Raw genomic sequence first — 24,962 nt, forward strand, 5'->3', positions numbered from 1 at the left:
ATTTGCTTCTCATCTTCTCCATTATTGTTCAAGTACATAGTTGTTGCCTTCTTCTTTATCCTTAGTTTTTCATTTGTTTTGATTTGCTTATCTCCAGCATCAAACTAGTGTTAATTTTATATTTGTTTTTATTCACTGAATACAACATGCCTGTCATCCATTTTATTTTTCAGTTCCACGTTCAGCCTCCCCAGTTACCATATTGTTGAATCCATTACCATGACCTTTGTGATTCTTAAGATCTTCTCTGTTATTATCTCAAAGTGTATTATTTTCTGGTTGCTATTTGTATAGACGTTCTTTTATTTGTCTTCTCTTATCTACTCTGGTTCATTTTCCTTAAGGAGATCCACTTATGAATCTTCCCTTGACAGGCTCCTGACATTCTGTCTTAGAACTGATTCCTGCATACAAATGAACCTTTCATTTTCCTGCAACACACTTCAAAGTTGCTGGTGAACGCAGCAGGCCAGGCAGCATCTATAGGAAGAGGCGCAGTCGACGTTTCAGGCCGAGACCCTTCGTCATTTTCCTATTCACTTTATCTACCTGTACAATTTATTTAGTCATAGTTGAAACATCCTGAGAGCAAAAATCTTACAGCTTCATTTATTTCCCGAATTTCTTCTCTTACCTGCCCTACCCACTCACATCTCTGGAGGGCCTACTGCCAACCCTCTATTACTACTACTACGTTGACTCAGGCCTAGGGAGCCGGCGTCGGGCACGATGACGGACTCTCCACTTCTCCCTCTCCCTCAGTGTGTTCAGTTCATCTACATTAGCCGCACCACTGCCTTCTAGGAGCGTGTTGACCATGGTCTTGGGAGGACGCCCAGGGTTTATCCTCCTGTGCTTGGGCTCCCATACGATGACTAGGCTGGCAGGTAGCTCGGGGTGGCATAGACAGTGCCCCGGTAGTTTCAGTCTTCTTGCGTCGATTTTAGTGGTGAGCATCGGTAGGTTGTTATAGAGCTCGACGTTCGTCATGTGCTGTTGCCAACTCACATCAAGAGCCATCCTCATTAGGGTGATATATCCCCATTTTCATTTATCTTTATCCCACAAGGCCTCTATTTCATTCTCATATTATCAATGTTATTTTTCTTTACTGGCACTGAGTTACCTGTATATGGCATGCATTTGCTACCTGCATTCACTTTCTAATAGTGAATGTTGTGAGATGCAACAGAACCGAATTAGTAGAGCACAGGAAAATGGATTGTCTTTTGCTGTTTATATAAATCTTATTTCTGTAGCTTGCATCGTAAACCAGTATTACTATGGCCCAGGGTACTGGCTATTGTGAAGTACAGAATATCACATCTCCACGTCAGTAAATTCAAACATAGTTGGATACTGAATACTGATGTTGTTAATACTATGTTGACTGTGGTACATACATAACAGTGAAATAAGAAAACCAGTAAGCCACACTGGCATTATATGTGGTAAAAACAGAATGACCAGCATTGTGGGGGTATGATTGGCTGAGTCAACTACAACTTGATTGGAGATCCACCCACCATTTGCATGACACATCCCCTGCAAGAGAGTTACTGAAACAGAATTAAGAAGGTATTGGATGATGCCACAACTGTCTTCATGCTGTACACCATGAACTGTTGCCCAACAGAGGTCAAATGGATGTTAGTACCAAACTCTGTGCCTCTGGTTGGAAAGCATATCGGACCAAAGAAGGACCATGCTGCTCAGAGGAAGTGTGTAAGTCACCCAGACCAGATGAACTGCACCCTAGGGTTCTGAAAGAGGTAGTGTTAGAGATTGTGGTGCATGAGAAACAATCTTCCAAAAATCATTGGACTCTGGCATGGTGCCAGAGGACTGGAAAATTGCAAATGTCTCTCCACTTTTTAAGAAAGGAGGAAGGCTGAAGAAAGGAAATTATAGACCAGTTAGTCTGACCTCAGTGGTAGGGAAGGTGCTAGACTCAATTATTAAGGATAAGTTGATGGAGTACTTGGTGACACAGGACAAGATAAGACAAAGTCAGAATGGTTTCCTTCAGGGAAAATCCCGCCTGATGAACCAGTTGAAATTCTTTGAGGAGATTACAAGTAAGATAGATAAAGGGGATGCAGCGGATGTTGAATATTTGGACTTTCAGAAGACCTTTGACAAGGTGCCACACATGAGGCTGCTTACCCAGTTAAGAGTTAATACTTGCTTACCAAATATTACAGGAAAGTTAATAACATGGTTAGAGCATTGGTTGATTGGTAGGAGGCAGGGAGTAGGAATAAAAGGATCCTTTTCTGGTTGGCTGCCAGTGACTAGTGGTGTTCCACAGGTGTCAGTGTTGGGACCACTTCTTTTTTTTACTGTATATCAATGGTTTAGATGATTTAATAGATAGCTTTGTTGCCAAATTTGCAGATGATATGAAGATTGGTGGAGGGGCAGGTAGTGTTGAGGAAACAGGTAGGGTGCAGAAGGACTTAGACAGATTAGGAGAATGGGCAAGAAAGTGGCAAATGAAATATAATGTTGGAAAATGCATGATCATGCACTTTGGTAGTAGAAATAAATGTGCAGACTATTTTCTAAATGGGGAGAAAATTCAAAAATCTCAGATGCAAATGGACTTGGGAGTCCTTGTGAGGGGGGATCTTATTTAAACCTTTCGAATGTCGAAAGACCTAGACAGAGTAGATGTGGAAAGGATATTTCCCATGGTGGGAGAGTCTAGGACAAGAGGGCACAGCCTCAGGCTAGAAGGGCGCCCTTTCAAAACAGAGATATAGAGAAACTTCTTTAGCCAAAGGGTGGTGAATTTGTGGAATTTGTTTCCTCATGCTGCTGTGGAGACCAGATCGTTGGGTGTATCTAAGGCAGAGATTGATATGTTCTTGATTGGGCATGGCATCAAAGGTTACGGGGAGAAGGCTGGGATCAGGGGTTGAGGAGGAGAAGGAAAAAGGATCAGCCATGATTGAATGGTGGAGCAGACTCGAAGGGCCAGATGGCCTAATTCTGCTCCTATGTCTTATGGTCTTATGGACAAAAGTTGTCCAACTACAATAGCTCTTGTAGGCAATATATCTGAAAAAGCTTCTGAGATAGTAATCATGTAGTTCGTTGCAAAATGTGTCCTGGCTTTAAGCCAGAAGAGAGTTCAAAGAGCTTTAGGAAAGTTGCAAGTATTCAACTCTGTGTGCATTAAGGTTATTACATGAACTTCAAGAGAGAGACAAAAAGCTACTTGTAAAAGTAGATGCAAAGACCAAAGCCCAGCTGGATGAATGGAAGGCTAAAAGAAAGGAGTCAATGGAGATACTAAAACAGGGGATACATCAGATGATGTTGTAGATGAGGAAACCAAAAGGAAAGATCAGATCGTAAAGGGAGCAATAGATAATACACTAGTGAACTATATGCACCTTCCCAAAATCATGATACATATACTAGAAAAAAAGAAAAAGAGTGGAAACAAGAGAGAAAGAAGTTGGGACTGGGAAGGAAACAAGGATTAAATTAGATGTCCAAATCTGTCAGAAACTCTTCCTGCAGTCTCCAAGTCAACTCCTACAACCACCACAGAGCAGGCCCCAGAACCTAAATTGTTCTCATAGTCACAGTCTCACCTGCCAAGCAGAGTGACCTCCCTTGTCAGGAAAGACGTTGTCCCAAAAGGATAAGAAGTCTTTCACCACGATTAAATCTTTAGGCCTGAATGGAACAATCTAAAAACTGACCATGCTCTGGATGTCTGTATAGAACTTTTATTATATAATATACTGGATATATAGTTGAGATGCATTCTATATTGAACTGGACTTTATAGCTAAGCAGGGAAGAGTGTTGTGTATTTAATATTTCAGAAGTATTTGAGTAATATTGTACATATATTGTTTGATTAAGCATTCTTTATCATTTAAATAGTTTGTTGTGGGTTATATGGAAAAAATAAGTGAATTGCATACATGTGCACCTCACTTAAAGTAAAGAACAATCTAAAACTTGCATCTTTCGGACTCCTGTCTTTTTCTTCATATCAGTTTTAAGTTTCTATGAAATTAATTTTACAACTCTATTACAATGGCTAGCAGTTGAAAAATCTGGACCATTTAATTTATTTTCCAGTACCAACACTAATACCATGACTTAATGTAATTGATTTAAAATTCATGCAGATGACAACATTCCTTTGTGCTTTCTATGGTCTTATACTTCTTCTCTGCACTTTTTCTTGGAATTTCCTGCTTGATTCCTCCTCATGTAGCCACTCTGCCTCAAAATTTTCCTGATCATCTTTTCAATCAAGCTTCAAACATCTTTTCTAGCATGTTCTGCTGTTTGTAAGTCAGGTGGGATAAGTCAGCCAAGAATCAGATATTCTTTTATCGATCTCTTTTGTCTTTTCTCCATCCTATCGTGACCAATCTCATTGCACTGTCTCTATTTTCAGCTGAAATGAGTACTTTGTAATGTTGCTTTATGCTTCCAGTGCCTGTTCTTCATACACCATTGCTGCTCCATAAATATTGAGATCTGGAGAGCATTCTGTCTTCTGAAATTCGAATAGTTTCAGATTCATCTTGCCATAACCATAAGATGAATCCAAAGCACATGAAAGCAAGCTAATAGCACACCAAACACTGATCATGAAAACTGTCAATGTCTTGGCCCCAGGAAAAACATGGAGATAGCAAGATTTTATTTTTATTGTTAACTCATTGAAGGTCATAACCTGACCATTTAAGCTCATAATGCATTAATCGCATATCTATTCAGTAAAAAACTCAATCTCCATCTGAAAAATTTCATTCATATAGGTGCGTTAAACATTGCCTTAATCTCAGAAGGTGCTTTTTTTTTCAAATAACAAAACAAAATTAACAAAGACATCAGGATGCATTTTTTTAAGATGGTGGGAAATGAAGAGCAGCTAGAAGGCAGGATATAGTGATTGCTCAGCAACCACAGGATTACCTAAAATGATAATGCGACAGATTGTCAGTCATTCTATCACAATCTCTGAGAATTTTGACAATCAACTCATTGTATTTTTTCCCTTTAATGTGTGAATGTTTACAAACTGCGTAGTGTCTGATAAGACCACTGCTTTCACAGTCTTCATCCAATGTTTTGCCTGCAAAGAAGAATTTTCACATTTTCAGTAGATTCAATTATTTTCTGTAATGGGTAATTCTGCACAGCCAGATAGCATTCTGTCAAAAATATTTTGAGACCTTTAAATATGGTGAAAATTTATAAACGGGAAATGATATCCCCTGGATCCTGCAACAATACCAATTGATCTACAGTTCACCCACAGCCATTTTAGATGGAAAAGAAACTTGAGAGCCATGGTGATAAAGATTACTAGCTGGAGAGATATTAACAATCCTCAAAATCAGTAAGAGTTCTTAGACAGAAAACTTACATTAAAATTTATTAGGTTAGTTTAAGCTAATTTGGCAGGGTGTTGGGAACCAGAGTTTTAGGGCTGAGGATTGGGCAATTGTTATAGAAACATAGAAAACCGAGAGCACATTACAGGCCCTTCGGCCCACAAAGCTGTGCCGAACATGTCCTTACCTTAGAAATTACCTGGGGTTACCCAAAGTCCTCTATTTTTCTGAGCTCTATGCACCTGTTCAGGAGGCTTTTAAAAGACTCTATTGTATCCGCCTCCACCACCGTCGCCGGCAGCTCATTCCACGCGCTCACCAGTCTCTGTGTAAAAAAACTTACCCCTGACATCTCCTCTGTACCTACTTCCAAGCACCTTAAAACTGTGCCCTCTCGTGCTAGCCTTTCCAGCCCTGGGAAAAAGCCTCTGACTATCCACATGATCAATTAGTATACAACTAAATGCAGTGTATAGTGAATCTGTGAGAAAGGACAGGCAGATAACAGGGCAAAATTGCAGTCAGTGGGATGAGTTAAAGTGTAAGAGGGGGTCAAAATCAAAAAGGGTAATGACTACAGGATTGAAGGTGTTATACTTGAATGCATGCTGTATACGGAATAAGATCTTGTAGCACAGGTAGAGACTAGCACGTATGACATTGTGGGATATAAATTAGAATGGGAGATAGAAAAGACATTTAAAAGAAATATGTTGCAAAAATCATTGGGGATTTCAATATGTAGGTAGACTAGAAAAATCAGGTTGGGGCTGGATCCCAAAGAGAGGGAATTTGTAGAATATTTATGAGATGGGGTTTTAGAGTGGCTTGTGGTTGAGCCCACTAGAGAAATGAGAGTTCTAGATTGGGTGTTATGTAATGACCCAAGTTTGATTAGTGAGCTTAAGTTAAAGGAACCCTTAGGAAGCAGTGATCATAATATGATAGAATTTATCCTGCAGTTTGAGAAGGAGAAGCTAAAATCAGAGGTATCAGTATTACTGTGGGGTAAAGGGAATGACAGAGACACAAGAGAGGAGCTAGCCAAAGTTGATTCCAAGGGAACTTTAGCAGATATTTCAACAGAACAGCAATGGTTAGTGTTTCTGGAGGGCATGCATCCTTGAGGTGAGCCAGTGTTGATTGTCAGTGAGGAGGAGATGTTATTTCCGATCTGCACAGACTATGATCTCCCGGTGTGGAAGTCAAGCATCCAGTTACAAAGGTAGGTACAGTGGCCCAAGACTTGGAGCTTGTTGATTAGAACTGAGGGCATGATTGTGTTGAATGCTAAGCTATAGTCAATAAACAGCAGCCTGATATATGTAGGTATTGATATTGTCCAGGTGATCTAAGGCCAAATGGAGAGCCAGTGAGATTGCATCTGCTATAGACTTGTAGTGGTGAAAGGCAAATTACAGCAGGTCCAGTTCCTTGCTTAGACAGAAGTTGATTCTAGCCATGACCAACCTCTCAGAGCACTTCATCACAGTAGATATGAGTGCCACTGGGTTATAATCATTGAGGAAGCTCACCCTGCTCTTCTTAGGCACTGGCATGATTGTCACCCTTTTTGAAATGTAACCCCTCACCAGGGCTTGTATGCAAACTTGGCTCAATAGCTAACTCTGCTAACAGGCATGTGTCTCAACAGTGAGGAGGTAAGGAGGCCACCTTTCACAAACAATATACCTTTAGGGTCAGATATGATTTGGGGTTCAACCAAACAGGAAAGTTGGGATGTTCCAATTAATGGAACCTTTACTGAGTGAATGTTGTGTAAATTCTGCCCATACACATTATCGGTAGGCAAGAAATAACAAATTGTACACTGCTTAAAATTATAAAGTAAGCATATTTACTAATTTCAGCTTTATCAAACAGTTATTAATAGAAAGAAAATAAAGAAAAGTTAAAAAAAGTCTAAATCTGCACATAAATGTTGGAACTCATTTCTTCAAAAAGCTGGGTATAAATATAACTCATGGTGCTGAATTCTCATCACTGGTAAAACTTCCCATCTTGGACTCCATTGTTTCATGAAGCATTCCTTGTAATTGTGTCTTCCCATCAGATCAATTCTGATGGGAGTCTCTCCTGAACTTCTCTTCTCCGCATCTCCCACCAAAAGAGCACCTACCCCACCAGTGTCCGGCACAAATCTCTCTCCACCATGCTCTCCCTAGAACCTTCTCCCAGTTCCCCCATCCTGACTGGCTGACACCACATTCCTAAGTTGAACAATATGCCTCCTTATCTTTAGCTGAAACCAAAACATTGTACCAGCAGGACACACTGCTTTTACAGAAAACTACTAAATGAAATACCCCACAGCATAGTAGTAGAAATCTTAACCAGGGCATTACAGAGGCAAGTGGGAACCTCCACCTGCAGCAGTGAGATATTGAATATGTCTTTGAACACTCTCACCAGTTGGTTGGCACAGGTTTTCAGATTCCCACAAGGCACACCATCAGGGCCTGACGCCTTGTGAGGGTTTATCCTCTTGAACGATGTTCTGATGTCAACCTCCAAGGTAGATCATAGGGTCACTAGATGCTGCAGGGATTCACCCTTCTGTAGTTTTATTCTCCCTTTCAAAGCATGCATGAAAGGCTTTGAGCTCATCTGAGAGCGAAGCATCACAGCCATCCATGATATTAGGTCTTGCTTTGTAGGAAGTAATGGCCTGCAAACACTGTCAGAGCTGACGTGCAGCCATTGTCATCTCTAACCCCAATCAGAATTTCTCTTTCTCCTTTAAAATAGCCTACTGTAGGTTGTACCTGGATGCCTTGTATATTTCTGGATCACCAGTTTTGAACGCCATAAATCTTGTCCTCAGCAGACCATGAATCTCCTGGTTCTTCTAATGTGACCAATGCTCTCAATGCAAGCTGCAGGAAGGAACTTTCCAATTTAGGATCGTAAAGTCATAGAAGGTTACAAAAAGAGTATTATATTTCAAATATATACAATGACATCAAATAACAAGACAGAAATAAATCCTTGGGTGAGTTACGTGCCAGATTTTAATAATTTCTGCATTGCAACAGCCTGTCTTTTCCTTCAAAACTTTCCAAACAGATCAGGCAACAACTGAGCTGTTCTACACATCAGTTTCCTTCACTTATATAAAGTAATAATGAAAAATAAGACATGGTGCAATTTCTATAATGACAAGTTGATGTCCCATTTCATTCCTACTGCAACTAATTATTTTCATATGACATATACTAACTACTAGTCTTCAGTTTTCACAAAGGAAATAAATTGAATTCCAGAGTGTAAACCCAAGATACCAATTAAGATTATGAAATCCAATCTAATAAGAAGAATTTTAACTATTTCAGCTGTCCTGAACCAGTCCCCTTAGTCATTGCTTTTGATTGAGAGTTATATGATACTATTTGGATAATCAGCTCATTTGAAGCTTTTTCTAATTTTTTAATGATTTAGGTGGAAACGTAAACATCTTATGATCAGGCAAATTATGTTAGTTTTTTCTCTTTTTAATAATAATCATTTTAAAATACATTTAATGTTTTAAATTGTTGCTAATAGTTAATGAATGTCAGAAATATTCTGCATTTTTAACATGCAAAGGCAAAAATTTGTAAATCTCTTTCAAGAGAATACTAATGCTTGTCGCTTCCTTATTTTAATTCTGGGTTTAATAGATTTATGTTCACCAAAGGTGTTAAAGAGTATGCAGAAAAGGTCATGGAGTTTGGTCATAGATGACTTCACTGACAGGATAGGCTCAAGTGACTTAATATGCTTGTGTTATGCTTAACAATCTCTGTTCATTCTTCTTTGCTGGTCCATGTTTGTGTAGGTGGCTGCTAATTCCTGCTCCACTTAACATTTCAAAAAGATTTGCGCCGTTCTTGAAATTAGTTATTGGTTTTGCTTCATTTTTTGCTCATGATTAACAGTTCCGGTCCCTTTTGTCCTCTGGCACCAAACCTGCAGGATAGGGAGAACATGGCCAGCACCTGTGCTGTTGTTTATGAGTGTGTGGAGGAGAAATACTGCCTTAAAATACCTTCTGGTGTCATATAATCACAGAGCAGTTTAACTGGAGTTATAATTTCTGGCTAATGCTGCACTACTATTACTGTGGCAAAACTGGGATAGTAGAATACACTCTAAAGATAAACAGAACTTGAATGTGATGGTAGGACAAATGAAAAGGGCTAATGTAATGTTGATCTTTTGAGTACTTCATGGATAAGTGTATGCCTTCGAGAACATACCAAGTTTTCTCAAACTAGAAACTCTAGATGAACCAGAATATTGGCAGTCCGCTGAAGGCTAAATCTGGGGCACTCAAAAATGGCAGTCCAAAATCCTACAAGGTCCAGTTAATACATACAAAAGGTAATTTTGAAATCAATAGAGCAACTTCGTGAATCTGGAGATATAATTGGAGGCAGGACAGCTGTGGCACAGTTTGCATGCCATTACTTCCTGTAAGGATGAAATCTAACAGCATAAGTGGCAGTGATGCTTTACTCTCTGATGAGCTCAATGCCTTTTCTCCATGTTTGGAAAGGAGAATCCCCACAGCATATGACAATCCTATGATCTCATCTTGGAGGTCAATGTTTGAACATCCTTCAAAAGGCTAAATCATTGCAAGGCATCAAGCCCTGATGGTTTGCTTGACCAGGAACTGAAAACTTCTATCAACCAACTGGCTACTGTTCAATGACATTTTCAACGACATTTTCAACCTCTCTGAGGTTGTGGTCTGAGGTTCCCACCTGCTTCAAAAGACCATAAGATCATAAGACATAGGAGTAGAATTAGGCCATCTGGACCATCAAGTCTGCTCTGCCATTCAATCATGGCTGATCCTTTCTTTTCTCCTTCTCAACCCCAATTTCTGGCCTTCTCGCTGTAACCTTTGACACCATGTCCAGTCAAGAACCTATCAGTCTCTGCCTCAAATACACCCAATGACCTGGCTTCCACAGCTGCATGTGGCAACAAATTCCACAAATTTGTGATCTGTTAGAGGTGTATAAGATGATGAGAGGCATTGATTGTGTGGATAGTCAGAGGCCTTTTCCCAGGGCTGGAATGGCTAGCATGAGAGGGCACAGTTTTAAGGTGCTTGGAAGTAGGTACAGAGGAGGTGTCAGGGGTAAGTTTTTTTTTTACTCAGTGAGTGGTGAGTGCGTGGAATGGGCTCCTGGATAGGTACGTGGAGCTTAGAAAAATAGAGGGCTATGGGTAACCCTCGGTAATTTCTAAGGTAAGGACATGTTCGGCACAGCTTTGTGGGCCGAAGGGCCTGTGCTGTGCTGTTTCTACTGCCAACACCACTGTTGTTGGCCAGATCAAAGGTGGAGACGAATTGGCATATTTGAGGGAGATTGAAAATGTGGTTGAATGGTCGCACAGCAACAACTTCTTACTCAACATCAAAACCAAAGAGCTGATTATCAACAGAGGAGGAAGAAACTGGAGGTTTATGAACCAGTCCTTATTAGGAGAACAGAGGTGGTTCCTTGGCATTAGCATATTAGAGCATCTGTCCTGGGACCATCACAAAGAAGTCCTCTACTTTCTTAGAATTTTGAGTAAATTTGGCAAGTCACCACAGCCCAGTCCATAACAGACATATCTTTCCCCACCGCTGAGTACAGCACATGGAGTGCTGCCAAAAGAAAGCAGCATCCATCATCAGGGACCCCCACCATCCAGGCCTTGGGCTCTGCTCACCATGACCATCAGGCAAGGGGTAGAAAAACCATGGGTAATATACAATCAAATTCAGGAACAGATGTTACCCTACAACCATCAGGCTTCTGAACCGGCGTGGATAAATTCATTCACCGCTACTCTGACATGATTCTATAACCTACAGACTCACTTTCAAAGACTCTTTACAACTCTTTACAACAGATTTCATGACATATGCCAGTGCCATTAAACCTAATTCTGATTCTGATTCAGGTTTTCACTATTATTTTATTTGCCTAGTTTGTCTTCTTTTACACTTTGGTTATCTTTGTTTATGCATAGCTTTTCATAAAATTTGTATTTCTTTTCTCCTGTAGATACCTGCAAGAAAATGAATCTCAAGGTAGTTTATGGTACTTTGATAATAAATTTACTTTGAACTTTGAAAGATAGTTTGCTGGTAAGGTACTTGTTTATGACCTGATCATTCTTGCCTACTTTCAGCTGCAAAAAGTATTGAGGTCCAGAGAGTTAACCACTGAAAGGCTGTTAAAATCTGTTAAAATAGAACTTCATTAATTCAGCTTAATAAATTGCCTTTTTCTCAAGAGCAAGTTTGTAGACAAAGCCCCAACTCACCCCAATTAAAATTTTGTTCATGCTGTTCAAGGAAGTTTAGTCAAAGCTTGTATCTTTCAAATATCATCCAAAACTCCCACACCACCACTTCTCACTTCTCCCCATCACATCACTACAATCTTCACTTCCATATTCACCTGTCATAATTAGGGAATAGCGTTCTTCCCATCCCTCTTTTTATCAAGCAGTTTGCATTTATCTATCAGGCAGCAAAAATTACTTATAACCCTGTGACCACTGAAAGAGTTAAACTAAGATGAAAACATTAGGTTATATCTAGTATAGTGAAAGAAGTCAACAGCAGAAACATCTTCAAGTATTCACAGGTCTGATACATTGTGGATGTCCATCAAACAAAATTTCTGCTCGCACCTACAAGTGAGGGAATATCTCCACTATTATGTTTGTGAATTCACTAAAAGAGTTTAATCTGCCAATCATGGTTAACCTCAACATAGAGAAAAGGATGTCTTATTTGACTTCAAAATGATCCTGCTGGTGTATGTCACTGGCTCCAATCACAACTGTATGAAAGCCATCTATAGCTTGTCGAGTCACCTCAGGACATAAGAAATAGATGCAGGAGTAGACCATCTGGCCCATTGAACCTGCTCTGTCGTTCAATAAGATCATTGCTGAATGCTGTGGATTCAGCTCCACCTACCTGCCTTTTACCCATAGCCTTTATTCCCCTCGTTATGCAGAAATTATCTAATTATGTCTTAAATATAATTAATGAGTTGGATTCTACTGCTTCCCTGGGCACAGAATTTTGTAGATTCAATGCTGTCTGGGAAAAGGAGTTTCTCCTCATCTCCATCTTAAATCTATTCCCACGAATCTTGAGCTATGCACCCAAGTCCTAGTCTCATTTACCAGTGGAAACAACTTTCCTACTTTGATCTTATCCACTCCTTTCATAATTGTGCTGTATTTGTTTCAATAAGATTTCCTCTCACTCTTTTGAACTCCAGCAAGTACAGACCCATGCGACTCAATCTCTCCTCTTGGCTAACCCCTCCATCTCTGGAATCTCCTCTGCACTGCCCCCAAAAGCAGTATATCATTCCTTTAGTGAGGAAGCCAGAATGGCATGCAGTACTTTAGGTGCTGCCAACTTGAAGTATAACCTCTCTGCTCTGAAATTCAATTCCTCTGGCAATGAAGGTCAACATTCCACTTGGCTTCTTGGTAATCTGTTGCACCTGCAAACCAGCCTTTTGTGATTCATGCACAAGCCCTTCCAAGTCCCTCTATACAAGATGTGTGCTGCAATCTTTCACCTTTTAAGTAATAATCTGATCTGCTATTTTCACCTTCTGAAGTTGATGACCTCACAAAATTGTACTCCATCTGTCAAGACCCTTGCCCACTCACTTAACCTATCTATAACTCTGTGTGAAAATTTTAACCTGTACTTTAACCCAGGATATCTCTACCTGATATCTTAACCTATCACCTGTGTGAAAAATATTGTTCTTATGCTCCTCCCCTCTAAAGGTTAAACACTGTGGCTCAGAAATAATTTCACATAAGTACCACATTTCTGTCTTCAAACTCGTTTAGATTTCTTATTAAATTATCACTGACGTCTTTTCAAATTGTGCCATCATTTATTGTGGCTGTCTCAACACCTGGATTAACAAGTTTTAGTTGCTCTTTCCAACATTAACTAAGAGCACGGAGTAAACTCCCACTTCAACTGTGCCTGCCTTGTAAAGCTGATAAATATAGCTACTGCAAGCTATAATTAAAGGTACTTATCTCCATTACTCATTATAATATTAAGTAATAATTAACACAAAAGGCAAATTAATCCTACTACAAAATAAGCAACACTCCATATGAACACAGCAATATCCTCCGTGTAAATTAGGTTCTAGCTTCAACTGCTGTCTTCCCATCCCTATTTTACTTTTCTCCCGATTCCAGATGATTTTTTGAAAGTCAGGATTCATTGATTGAGCATAAATTCCTCCCAACTATTTATCATTCACTGATGTTCTTTTACTTCTGGTGACAAAGTATCATAATTTACGTTTCACTCAGAATATTATAAGGCATTCTTTTGGTGAGGGATGTGGGGTGAAGGGTGAAAAGTGGGCTTACGATGAGATGGACACTCCTAGATTCTGTTGCATTGTTCTTACCCCCAAAATCTCTGCTGTTTCTTCTCCAAGCTGATGACAAGCATGCATATAGTCCATTCCATGTTTTCTTATTTACTCAAATTGTCTATACCTACATTTTACCAATGTACACTTCAGACCCATGCTTCTGCTTTGATTTCTTTCAGGCATGCACCTGACTATTTTACAATTACAAGATTTGATCCTGAGACACATCATGGCTAAAGAGAAGCAATGAAAGGTGAGAAGCTTCCAATAAGGTGCTTTGAAAATACTATTTCTGAATGAATCATCAACAGCAGGCTTGAAACGCATATTGAACTTGTACTCATTCAATCTTCCCTCTTTGTCCACTACTGCATAACAATGTTTAACACAACAAAACTCATTTTGATAAATAAATAGTTAACAAGTATAAATTCAATCTGATTTCTTTCTGATATTAATTGTATGGGCATATTTCAAAGAAAGAAAGTTTACTTTTTAAGATTGGCTTTATCTGTCACATGTACATCAAAACACACAGTGAAATGTGTTATTTGCATCAAATCCAATCAGCAAGGATTAGCACCGGAACTTTTCCTAAAAACCTAGCTTCATAACTCCCATAGTTATCTCCCATAGTTATCACAATGTCAATTGAAGAATATTTCCACATACGCCATTGCTTGGCTACTTAGTCTGGAAATGTGGCTGTACTGTCTGGATGTTCTCCTTGTGTCCATGTGACTTTCCGTTGAGTCCTTTAGTTTCCTCCCACATTCCAAAGATATATGGATTGGCAAGTTATTGGGTGAATATTAATTGCCCCTGGAGTGGTAGAAACTGAGGAGAGTCGAGGAGAACAAAAAAAATGACATTAATGCAGATTTAATGTAAATGCAGTGATTGATGGTTGTCACAGATTTGGTGGAGTGGAAGTCTTATTTCTGTGCTGTATCTCTATGAACAGCAGGTCTCAATACATGTCATCATGTTTTAGAAAAGAGATAGATGAAGGTTAAAGGGGTGGGGGGTGGGGTGACACCATTAATCAAGCATCACACCTGCACTCAGAGGGGACATAATAGAGAGGTCATCCACTGAGTCTGTATAGGCAGAACTCAAAATAAGAACAGTAAAATCAATCAAACAATACAAACAAGTGGCATACCTGCCCCTACACCTCTTCCCTCACCACCAATCAGGGACACTTCACCTGCAAGTCTGTTGGGGTCATCTACTGTATCTGGTGCTCCCAGTGTAGCCTCCTGTATATCAGTGACCCGACGTAGATTGGGAGTCCATTTCACCAAGCACCTTCGCACCGTCTGACACAAAAAGTGGGATCCCCCGGTGGCCACCCATTTCAATTCTACTTTCCATTCCCATTCCACCATGTCAGTCCATGGCCTCATCTTCTGCCAGGATGAGGCCACTCTCAGGTTGGAGGAGCAACACCTTGTATTCCGTCTGGGTAGCCTGCAACCTGAGGGCATGAACATCAATTTCTCAAACTTCCAGTAATTGCCCCCCCCTTCACCATTCCTCATTGCTGTTTCGCTCTTTCACCTTTTCTCTTTACCTGCCCATCACATCTCCCGAGTGCTCCTTCCCTTTCCCTTTCTTCCATGGTCTTCTATCCTCTCCTATCAGATACCCCTTCTCTTTCCATCTCTTTAACTCTTTCACCAATCACTTCAACCTCCCCCTCTTCCAGTTCCACCTATCACCTGATAACCTATATTTCTTTCTCCCCTCCCCCACATTCTTACTCTAACTTCTCCCCTTTCTTTCCAGTCCTGAAAAAGGGTCTTGGCCCAAAACAATGACAGTTTACTCTTTTCCATTGATGCTGCTTGAGCTGCTGACTTGTTCCAAAATTTTGTGTGTGCTGCTTTGGATTTCCAGCATCTGCAGATTTTCTTGTGTTTGCAGTACAATAACTCTGATGGGTTTATGCTACAGAACCCCCAACAGACACCAGGACATTAAGGAACAAATATGCAGCAGATTAAGGAAAGGTGCAAACACAACAGGGGTGTTGTCATGAGTGACTTCATCTTCCCTAATATAAACTGGGATTTTCTTAGCGCAAGATTTTTAGACAGGGCAGAAGTTGTTAGGTGCATCGAGGATTTTAAAATCAGTATGTTAACAGTCCAACAAGAAGAAGGGTCATAGTGGACCTGGTGTTGGGTAATAAGCTTGGCAGGGGACTGGTCCTTCAGTGGAAGGACAGTTAGGGAACAGTGATCTCATTTCCTTAAGTTTTAAGATAGCTGCAAAGATAAAAATGAACCTTACAGGAGAATATTAAACTGGAGCTGGGCAAATTACAAGAGTATTAAGCAGGAACTAGGGAGAGTTAATTGGGAACAGCTGTTTTTGGTCAAATCCACATTTGTCATGTGGAGTGTGTTTAAAATCTAACTGCACAGAGTACCAGACAGGTATGATCCACGAAGAAGGAAGGACAAGGATGTCAAGCAATGGAACCTTGGATGTTGAGAGAGGTAGTGAATTTACTCAAGAAGAAAAATGTGTGCAAGATTTTGTAAGATAAAATCAAGCAGAGCCATTGATAATTTTAAAAAAAAGCTGAGAATAAAATTCAAGAAGGAAAGTAAAAAATCCAGGAGAGACCAAGATTAAGTCTTTGACAAGTAGGATTAAAGAGAAGCCCAAGGCGTTCTATATGCACATTAAGTACAAGAGGATAACAGGGAGAACTTAGGCTCAGTCAAGGATAAAGAGGGAACAGGCACTTGGAGGTGGAGTTTGTGGGTAAGGTCATAAATGAGTATTAAGCATCAGTGTTTACCAAGAAGAAGGACACAAAGAATAGGAAGATCAGTGTGGAGCATGGTCATCTGCCAGGGCATTTTGAGATAAAGCAGTGTTGGCTCTCTTAAAGAACATTAAGGTAGATAAGTCTTCAAGGTCTGATGGGGTCTAGCCAAGGTTACTGACAGAGTCAAGAGATGAGATTGCTAGGGCCTTGATCAATATCTTTACATCCTCTCTAGCTGCAGGTAAAGTCCTGGAGCACTAATGAGTAGATAACTTTGTTCTATTACTCAAGAAGGGAAATCAGGATAATCCAGGAAATCATAGACTGGTGAGTCACATGCCACTGGTAGGAAGTCACTGGAAAGGATTCTTAGGACATTGGATTTGTTGGCATTTGGAAAACAATGGCCTAACTATGAACAGTCAGCATAGCTTTATGTGGGGCAATTCATGTCAAACTAACTTGATTTAATTTTTTGAGGAGGAGGCTAAGGTGATTGATGAATATAGAGCTGTGGATATTGCTTACATAGATTTTAGTATGGTGTTTGACAAGGTCCATCAAGACAAGTTCATCCAGAAGATTACGATTCATGGAATCCAAGATGAATAAGCTGTTTAGCTTCAGAATTGGCTTGCCCATTGAAGGCAAAGGGGAGCAATTGATGGAATTTATTCTGGCTGGAGGCTCGTGAATAGTGGTGCTCTGTGGGATCTTTGCTATTTATTATATCTATATAAATGACCTGGATGAAACTGTAGATGAGTGAGTTAGTGTGTTTGCAGATGATGTGAAGATTGTGGAGTTGTGGGTAATGTAGAACACTGGCAAAGGAAACGGTGGATATAGATCGGTTGCAGATAAATGTGGAAAATTGGCAGATAGAGTTTAACTGGATGACTAGTACACTGTTAATGGCAAGACCTTTAACAGTGCAGACCTGCAGAGGGATCTTGGAGACCAAGTCTATAGCTTCCAGAAAGTGGCTACATTAGAATGTTAAAATATGAGAAAGTTTTTGACAAGAACAGGCCATTCAGTACTGCAAAGCTTGCCAAATTCCTATTTACATAGCATGTTCAAATAACTATCGAGTTTAGACTTGTAAGTCTCTAAGGTACTCCTCTCAACCACACAATTAGGTAGTTTGTTCCAAGTGTCCACAACTCGCAGTGTAAAGAAATGTTTCCTGATGTTAGTCTGAAATCTCCCCTTAACCAGTCTCTACCTATGGCCCTGTGTCCTTGATGATGGATTAATTTTGAAGTAGCAGCTGGCATCCACCTTTCTTATACGCTTAATGATTTTGAACACTTCTATCACGCCACCTCTCATTCTATGTCTACTTAGACTGAAAAGATTGTCCTCTTTCAATCTTTCTTCATAGCTCATACTCTGCAGACCTGGAATTAGTCTCATCGCCCTTCTCTGGACTCTCTCCAGTGCCTTCACATCCAGAATCAGGTTTGTTATCACTGGCATGTGTCCATCCTTCACAAAATATGGAGACCAAAATTGTATACAGCAGTCAAGGTGTAGCCTCACAAGTGCATTATACAGCTTAAGGAGAATGTCTCTAGACTTGAACTCCACTGAGTGCATTATATAGCCCAACATTCTATTAGCCTTCCTATTTGCTTCTGTGCATGGGTCTCCATACTTGAAGAAGGATATGCTGGCTTTGTAGGTTCACCAGGTTGATTCTAGGGATGAAGGGGTTAACCTATGAGGAGAGATTGAGTCGCCTGGGACTATACTCTCTCGAGTTCAGAAGAATGAGAGGGGATCTTATAAAAACATAGAAAATTTTGAATGGGATAGATAAGATAGAAGTAGGAAAGTTGTTTCCATTGGTAGGTGAGACTAGAACTAGGGGACATTGTCTCAAGATTCAGGGGAGAAGATTTAGGACGAAGATGAGGAGGAACTGTTTTTCCCAGAGAGTGGTGAATCTGAGGAATTCTCTGCCCGGGGAAGTAGTTGAGGCTTCTTCAGGAAATATATTTTAGAAACAGTTAGATAGGTTTTTATATAGTAAGAGAAATAAGGGTTATGGAGAAAAGGCAGGTAGATGGAGCTGAGTTTACGGACAGATCGGCCATGATCTTATTGAATGGTGGGGCAGGCTCGATGGGCCGGATGGCCTACTCCTGCTCCTATTTCTTATGTTCTTATGACCGTCTTTACTCATCGAGATACGGAATTTAAGAGCCAAGAAATTATTTTGCAGCTTTATAATAACTTTAGTTGGAGTATGTTATTCCATTCTGTTTGCCCCATTAGAGGAAGGATTTGGAGGCTTTGGAGAGGGTGCAGAAGAAGTTTACTAGGATGCTGCCTGGAACAAGGGCATTTATTATAAGGAGGGGGTGGACAAACGTGGGTTGTTTTCTCTGGCGTGATGGTGGATGAGTGGAGATCTGCTAGATTTTTATAAGATTATGAGAGAGATAGATAGTGTAGACAGCTAGTGTCTTTTTTTCTGGTTTGAAATGTCTAACCGCAGAGGGCATGCATTTAAGATGAGAAGGGGTGAGATTAAAGGAGATTTTCAGGAGAAGATTTTTACACAAAGAGTGGTAGGTGCCTGGAATGCACTTCCTGGAATGATGGTGGGAGCAAGTATGATGGAGGTGCTCAAGGAACTCATGAAAATGCAGGAAATCGAAGGGTATGGACATTGTGCAGGCAGAAAGGATCTGTTTAGTTGGGCATTTTAATACTAATTGAATTGGTTTGCCACAACACTGTGAGCCAAAGGACCTATTCCTGTGTTGTACTGCACTATGTCCTACATTCTATATTTTAAGATTCTTTTCGATAAAAATTCAAAAACTTACAGATGCTGAAAATCTGCAAAAATGATAAGAGGAATAGATAGAGTGGATAGCCAGCGCCTCTTCCCCAGGGCACCACTGCTCAATACAAGAGGACATGGCTTTAAGGTAAGGGGTGGGAAGTTCAAGGGGGATATTAGAGGAAGGTTTTTTACTCAGAGAGTGATTGGTGCGTGGAATGCACTGCCTGAGTCAGTGGTGGAGGCAGATACACTACTGAAGTTTAAGAGACTACTAGACAGGTATATGGAGGAATCTAAGGTGGGGGCTTATATGGGAGGCAGGGTTTGAGGGTCGGCACAACATTGTGGGCCGAAGGGCCTGTACTGTGCTGTACTATTCTATGCTCTATGTTCTAATGAAAATGTTGGAAACACCGAATAGGTCAGGCAGAATCTATAGAAAGAGGTCAAAAGATAAAGGTGTAGATAATGACTTCTATTGCAAAGAGTGTGCAGTGTAGAGATCCTAACAATACACATTTAATATTCTAGATCTAGAAGCTATGTTTGCCTTTTTTTCAAATTCATTTTTTCAAAAGTGCAGTATATCTTTTTATATTATGCAGAGTGTCTGATCGATGTTGTCTTGACATGGCATTTTATAATCCTTCAACAATAATTTGACCATATTTCTCCTCTGACTGTTCCAAGAAAACCCTCTTGCTTTGCAGATATAACTTATTTCCAAGATTAGGTGATGCCTGAATGGTGTTTTTTGTCCTTCTATATAAATATCAACTAAGGCAGGAATTGCAGATCCAGCTGAAGGACCTGTTCCATTGTTGATTTTGCTATATGGCTCTAACGGATTCGCTACTTATAGAATGTTTCCCTTTGTGAGATTTACAGTTTCTGGCAGAGTTTGAATTTTTCACATTATTCTTTCACAGTTTAGTTTAACGTCCTTGTTTCGAATATTTGTAACACGGCCTTTTAGTGAGATGTATTTGACTTGAGTGTGACCTGTCATATTAAGTATACAGTTCTCATTGTTTTGATGAGGAACTCTCGACTTTGCCCTTTTGGTGACTGCTTCCTCCTCTAGCCTTCTGTAAGGAAAATTCTTCAAACTGAGTTCTGGCATTTCCCAACTATTTCACTGATGCATCAATTAACTCAGGACTTGATCAAAGTTTATGTGGACAATATTTCATACTAAAGCTCCTTGATTTGAAAATGTTTCATAAACCAAACCAAGGGAATAATACAAAACAAAATCATCTTCCTATAGTTGCAGGTAACATATTTAGTTTTCTCAAAATTTATGGTTTTGTGATATCTCAGAATTCCTTTCCAAATTCACTTCAACAAGTATTTGTTTTCTGACTGAGCTACAGTACATCATCTTATCCCTATTATACAGTATCTAATACCAAGTATAAGACATCTCAACAGAATTACAGGAATATAATCAAACTAAATTTGACACTGAGGCACATAGGAAGAAATTAGAACAGACAATCAAAGCCTTGGTAAAAGTGACAACTTTTAAAACACTCTGTAACAACCAAGGAGAACCAGGGGGCTGGAGGTTTTAGTTGAGAAATTTTCGGATGTAGATTCTCATCAGCTAAATGGACAGTTGGTAACAAACTTAGCACTGAATGTTCAATTATCTAATAGTACATTGTTCCCTTCTTTTGGAATGCATCGTCATATAAGTGAATCTTGAGATTTAAAGGAAAGAATATGTCCATATGTTCCACTGAGAGCCCATTAAATAGAGGCTTGAGCAATGTTTTACAAGGATCAGTGGATTCTGATCTGAGACCTTACATGATTGGTCAATTGTGCTAACTGGAATAGTATAAAGGTAGCTTGACAAACACCAGCTCTATTCTGACTAATATTCAGATACCAATCTGAATACCTGTCGACGTAATTTTCGCTGTTATGATCATCTTCGTCTTTGCCTCATCGTTCATTCACGTGCCGCTACCATCATTCCATTCATGCCAACTCACTGTCATTGTCAACATTCGATAGGTATTCTCAGTTTCTGTGAATTGTTTATTTTAATTTAGCCCTGGTAATGATGGATAAATATGTACGGCACGATCTAAGAGGCTGAAGGCAGTGAAGCCTTGAATTCTGATCCTGCTGAGAAACAGAAACTACAGAAAGTGCATCAATACGATGTTACATATCTGGAGTATGGTTTTATTCTGTTCCTATCAGATCACCGATGTCCCATGTGTCTTATTTGTAATACTATACTGTCTAATGAAGCCATGAAATGATCAAGATTGCAGGTACACTTCTGCAAAAGTCACCCTGAAAAGGCTACTTATGGTATTACTCAGTTCCAGAAGATGAAAGAAGCATTTGAAGAGTGTTGCACACTCAAGTCATTTGCCAAGAAAGCAATAATAATGGTCTCATGATTCTGACAACATTTCTAAAATGATAGCAAAGTGTGGAAAATCTTACACAATTGGTGAATGATTAATAATTCCTGTTGTATCGGAAGGGCTCACCACTGTTCTCAGAATGGACCCCAGTATTTTAAAATCAATTGCTTTGAGTAATAACTCTATAGCTCATCGTATTGATGAAATGAGTGAAGACATTATCTAAAATAGTGAAGTTTATTAAGAGATTTTGTTTTGTAAAAAGTTTAAAAATTATCAATGGAGAATCAATCTACAATGAGCTCAGAATTTATGTTGAGGATAAAAGTATTCTGATTAGGAACATGATTTGTTGTGCACCAGATGGAACACCAAATATGACAGGTCACCATGCTGGTTTAGTGGCATTTATGAAAGAAGAAGTTCCAAGTCTGTTTGCAATCCATTGTGTAATTCATCAACATCTCACGGCCAAAAACCTCAGCCAGCAACTTTTTTCAAGCATGTCTCTTGTAATATCTGCTTTTAACAAAATTCGAGCTTATCCATTAACTAGCAGAACATTTTGCCTAACCCAAGATGATGATAAAGAGTTTGGACACTTGCTTCTTCACACTGAAGTGCATTGGCTATCACTCAAAGTTGACAAGAGCTTGGGAAACCAGATTGAACTTCAATGTGGAGATGTAGCACACCTTGCCGATCTATATGACAAAATGAACATTCTAAATATGAAACTGCAGGGTGAGAATTCAAATTTAATCCAGGCAAAAAGTGCAGTGTTCACTTTTATCAGAAAATTGGAAATATAAATAAGCAAAACATTAGGAAAAGAATGTTTTCACAGTTTCTCTGCACGGGAAATATGGCATTCTCTTTCACAGATGGTGATTTGCAAGAGTACTTAGTAACTTAGAAAAATAGAGAGCTATCTTAGAAAAATAAAGGGCTCTGGGTAACCCTAGGTAATTTCTAAGGTAAGGACATATTCAGCACAGCTTTGTGGGCCGAAGGGCCTGTATTGTGTTGTAGGTTTTCTATGTTTCTATGTTTCTAAGTACTGTTTACAGCTGCAGTCACTGAAGAAGGATCTGGAAATTTGGACTGGGTAATTCACCCATTTCTTTGTAAGGTGGAAGAACAGGAAGAGAGCTTGCAAGAAGAAATAATCAAAATTCAGAGCGATGAAGAAGAATAAATGTTTTTCAATAATGTCAGCTTTTGTGGTATGTGGCTACACTATTACATGAAGTTTCCTTGCCTTTGGTGTGAAGAGTCAAACTGCTTTTCATTGCATTTCCATCCTCCTACCTTATTGAAAAAGTGCAGTGAACTACATACTCACAAAAAACAGAAAGTGCTTGAACATTGTTACATGTGGGGACTTAAGGCTTTTGATGTTACAGGCATTTTAACTCTTGCTAAAAACCATCAGGCTCAAGAATCACATTGAATTCAAAGCTGCTGTACAGCACACAGGTACTGTGTAAGCCAGGTTTAAAGACAAATGAAAATTCAAAGTAGAATCATTTTTTTCATGTTAGCATATGGTAGACATTGTTTTACACTATGGGGGTGCCTAAGAGGGGCATTGGCTAGTATAAAAGTGCTTTAGAGGGGCATTGGCATGTATGAAAGTAATTTTGTGGTGGGGTGTTGGGCTAAACAAGTTGGAAAACACTACATTAGGTGATTCAATACAAGTTCAATTGTTACAATGATATTGTTTACTTCAATGAGTTGACAAATGGTTCCTCTGAGGTTCACACAGTATTTACAGCGGAAGTACATTGTAATTGATAAGACACTTCTGAAGGTTCAAAAGGCTTTACTGGGAGAAACTCGTGAACACAGAAATTCTAAAAACTGCTGACAACAGAGACCTGGACACTCAACCATTCGTAGAGCTAACTGACAGTATCAACCTGCTGTGCAAGCATCCTTGAAATTGTTTACAGTGATGCAAATTACTTAAACCACCAGTCACCTGGCTGGATTGATGCAGGTCAATTAACACAAACCCATTCATTAACATTTTGTTGATGCATGTGGAAACATATGATAGTCACAATTTTGAAAACCATATCTCTTAGTCTATGCTATAGAGACAGCAGTATTTATTTACAAAAATGTGCTTCTGACTTTAATTTACTACTTGCAATTTGCAATTTACATTAAGAACTGAAGTCTGATTCTTGCTTGTATTAATACGGTCTAGTCTCCCCAGATCATCAGCCCCTATATAATAGACATCCTGAGCTATGAATGAGCTCCCATAATGTTACAAAATTCAGAAGTCTGACATACAGTATGTGTACATACATTCATTCCTTTGAATGGCAGAAGTAGTTTCACCTTTTTTCATATTTAGCAGTTTTTTTTCTTTTGTGCATTTGACGCCAATCATTGCGATGCTGTGGAGGTATGGTCACCACATCCTGATGTTTTTGTGTATTTTCTGACCAGCAAGAAAAAACAACATATAAGTGTCTGTAAAAATGAAGCCTACTTACTTCCCAGATCAACTCGCACAAGGAAATGTCTGCTGAATCTATTCAGATGGCATTTCAGAAGCCACTTCATAAGGATAGGGAGGGGAGTGGGGGGGGGGCATCAGGAGGGAGGATAAGGCAAGAGTTAACAAATAAAAAAATGAAAGCATCTTGTACTGGAGGAAAGCTATTTCCTTTGGGAATTGAATGGAAGATAGGAGACAGGGAATAGGAATAATTATGAAGGGTGACAGCTGTGGCTAACTTGGCCACATTCTCGCCCCTGAGTCAGATTCCAAAATGTGAGCTCAGAGACCCAAAACTGACTGACTAGAATTTACTGGACTGCCAGAAGTTTTACAGATGCAAGAGTAAGCTGAAATCCCAAGTGGACAAAAAAAGGTCTCATTGCCCTATGTTGAATAAGAAAATATGAGTTATTCCCTGTGTCATGATCGTTAATTATTGTCCATTCATCATCAGCAAGACAGGTTATTTGGCCATTACCACACAGTTATTTGTGGGAGCTTGCTACAAACATGGGTTGCCTTGTTTCTCACCCTTCAGCACTTCAGACTTATAAGGATCTCCATTGACTATTGTGTGGTCAGAGAAATGCAGAACACTACAACACAAGAAAGTAAGAGCAGGAAGAGACTGTTCAGCCCCT

General features: G+C 39.5%; 1 long non-coding RNA gene across 1 annotated transcript in view; it reads right to left on the reverse strand.

The window, feature by feature from the left end:
- Positions 1–24,962, reverse strand: part of LOC134339425 (uncharacterized) — a 105,140-nt gene that overhangs the window by 72,566 nt on the left and 7,612 nt on the right. Inside the window, exon 2 of the long non-coding RNA XR_010016397.1 lies at positions 8,162–8,272. This is a non-coding gene — a long non-coding RNA (uncharacterized LOC134339425). The remainder of the gene's footprint in view (positions 1–8,161; positions 8,273–24,962) is intronic.

Source organism: Mobula hypostoma, chromosome 2, assembly GCF_963921235.1.
Source record: "Mobula hypostoma chromosome 2, sMobHyp1.1, whole genome shotgun sequence".
NCBI lineage: Eukaryota > Metazoa > Chordata > Chondrichthyes > Myliobatiformes > Myliobatidae > Mobula > Mobula hypostoma.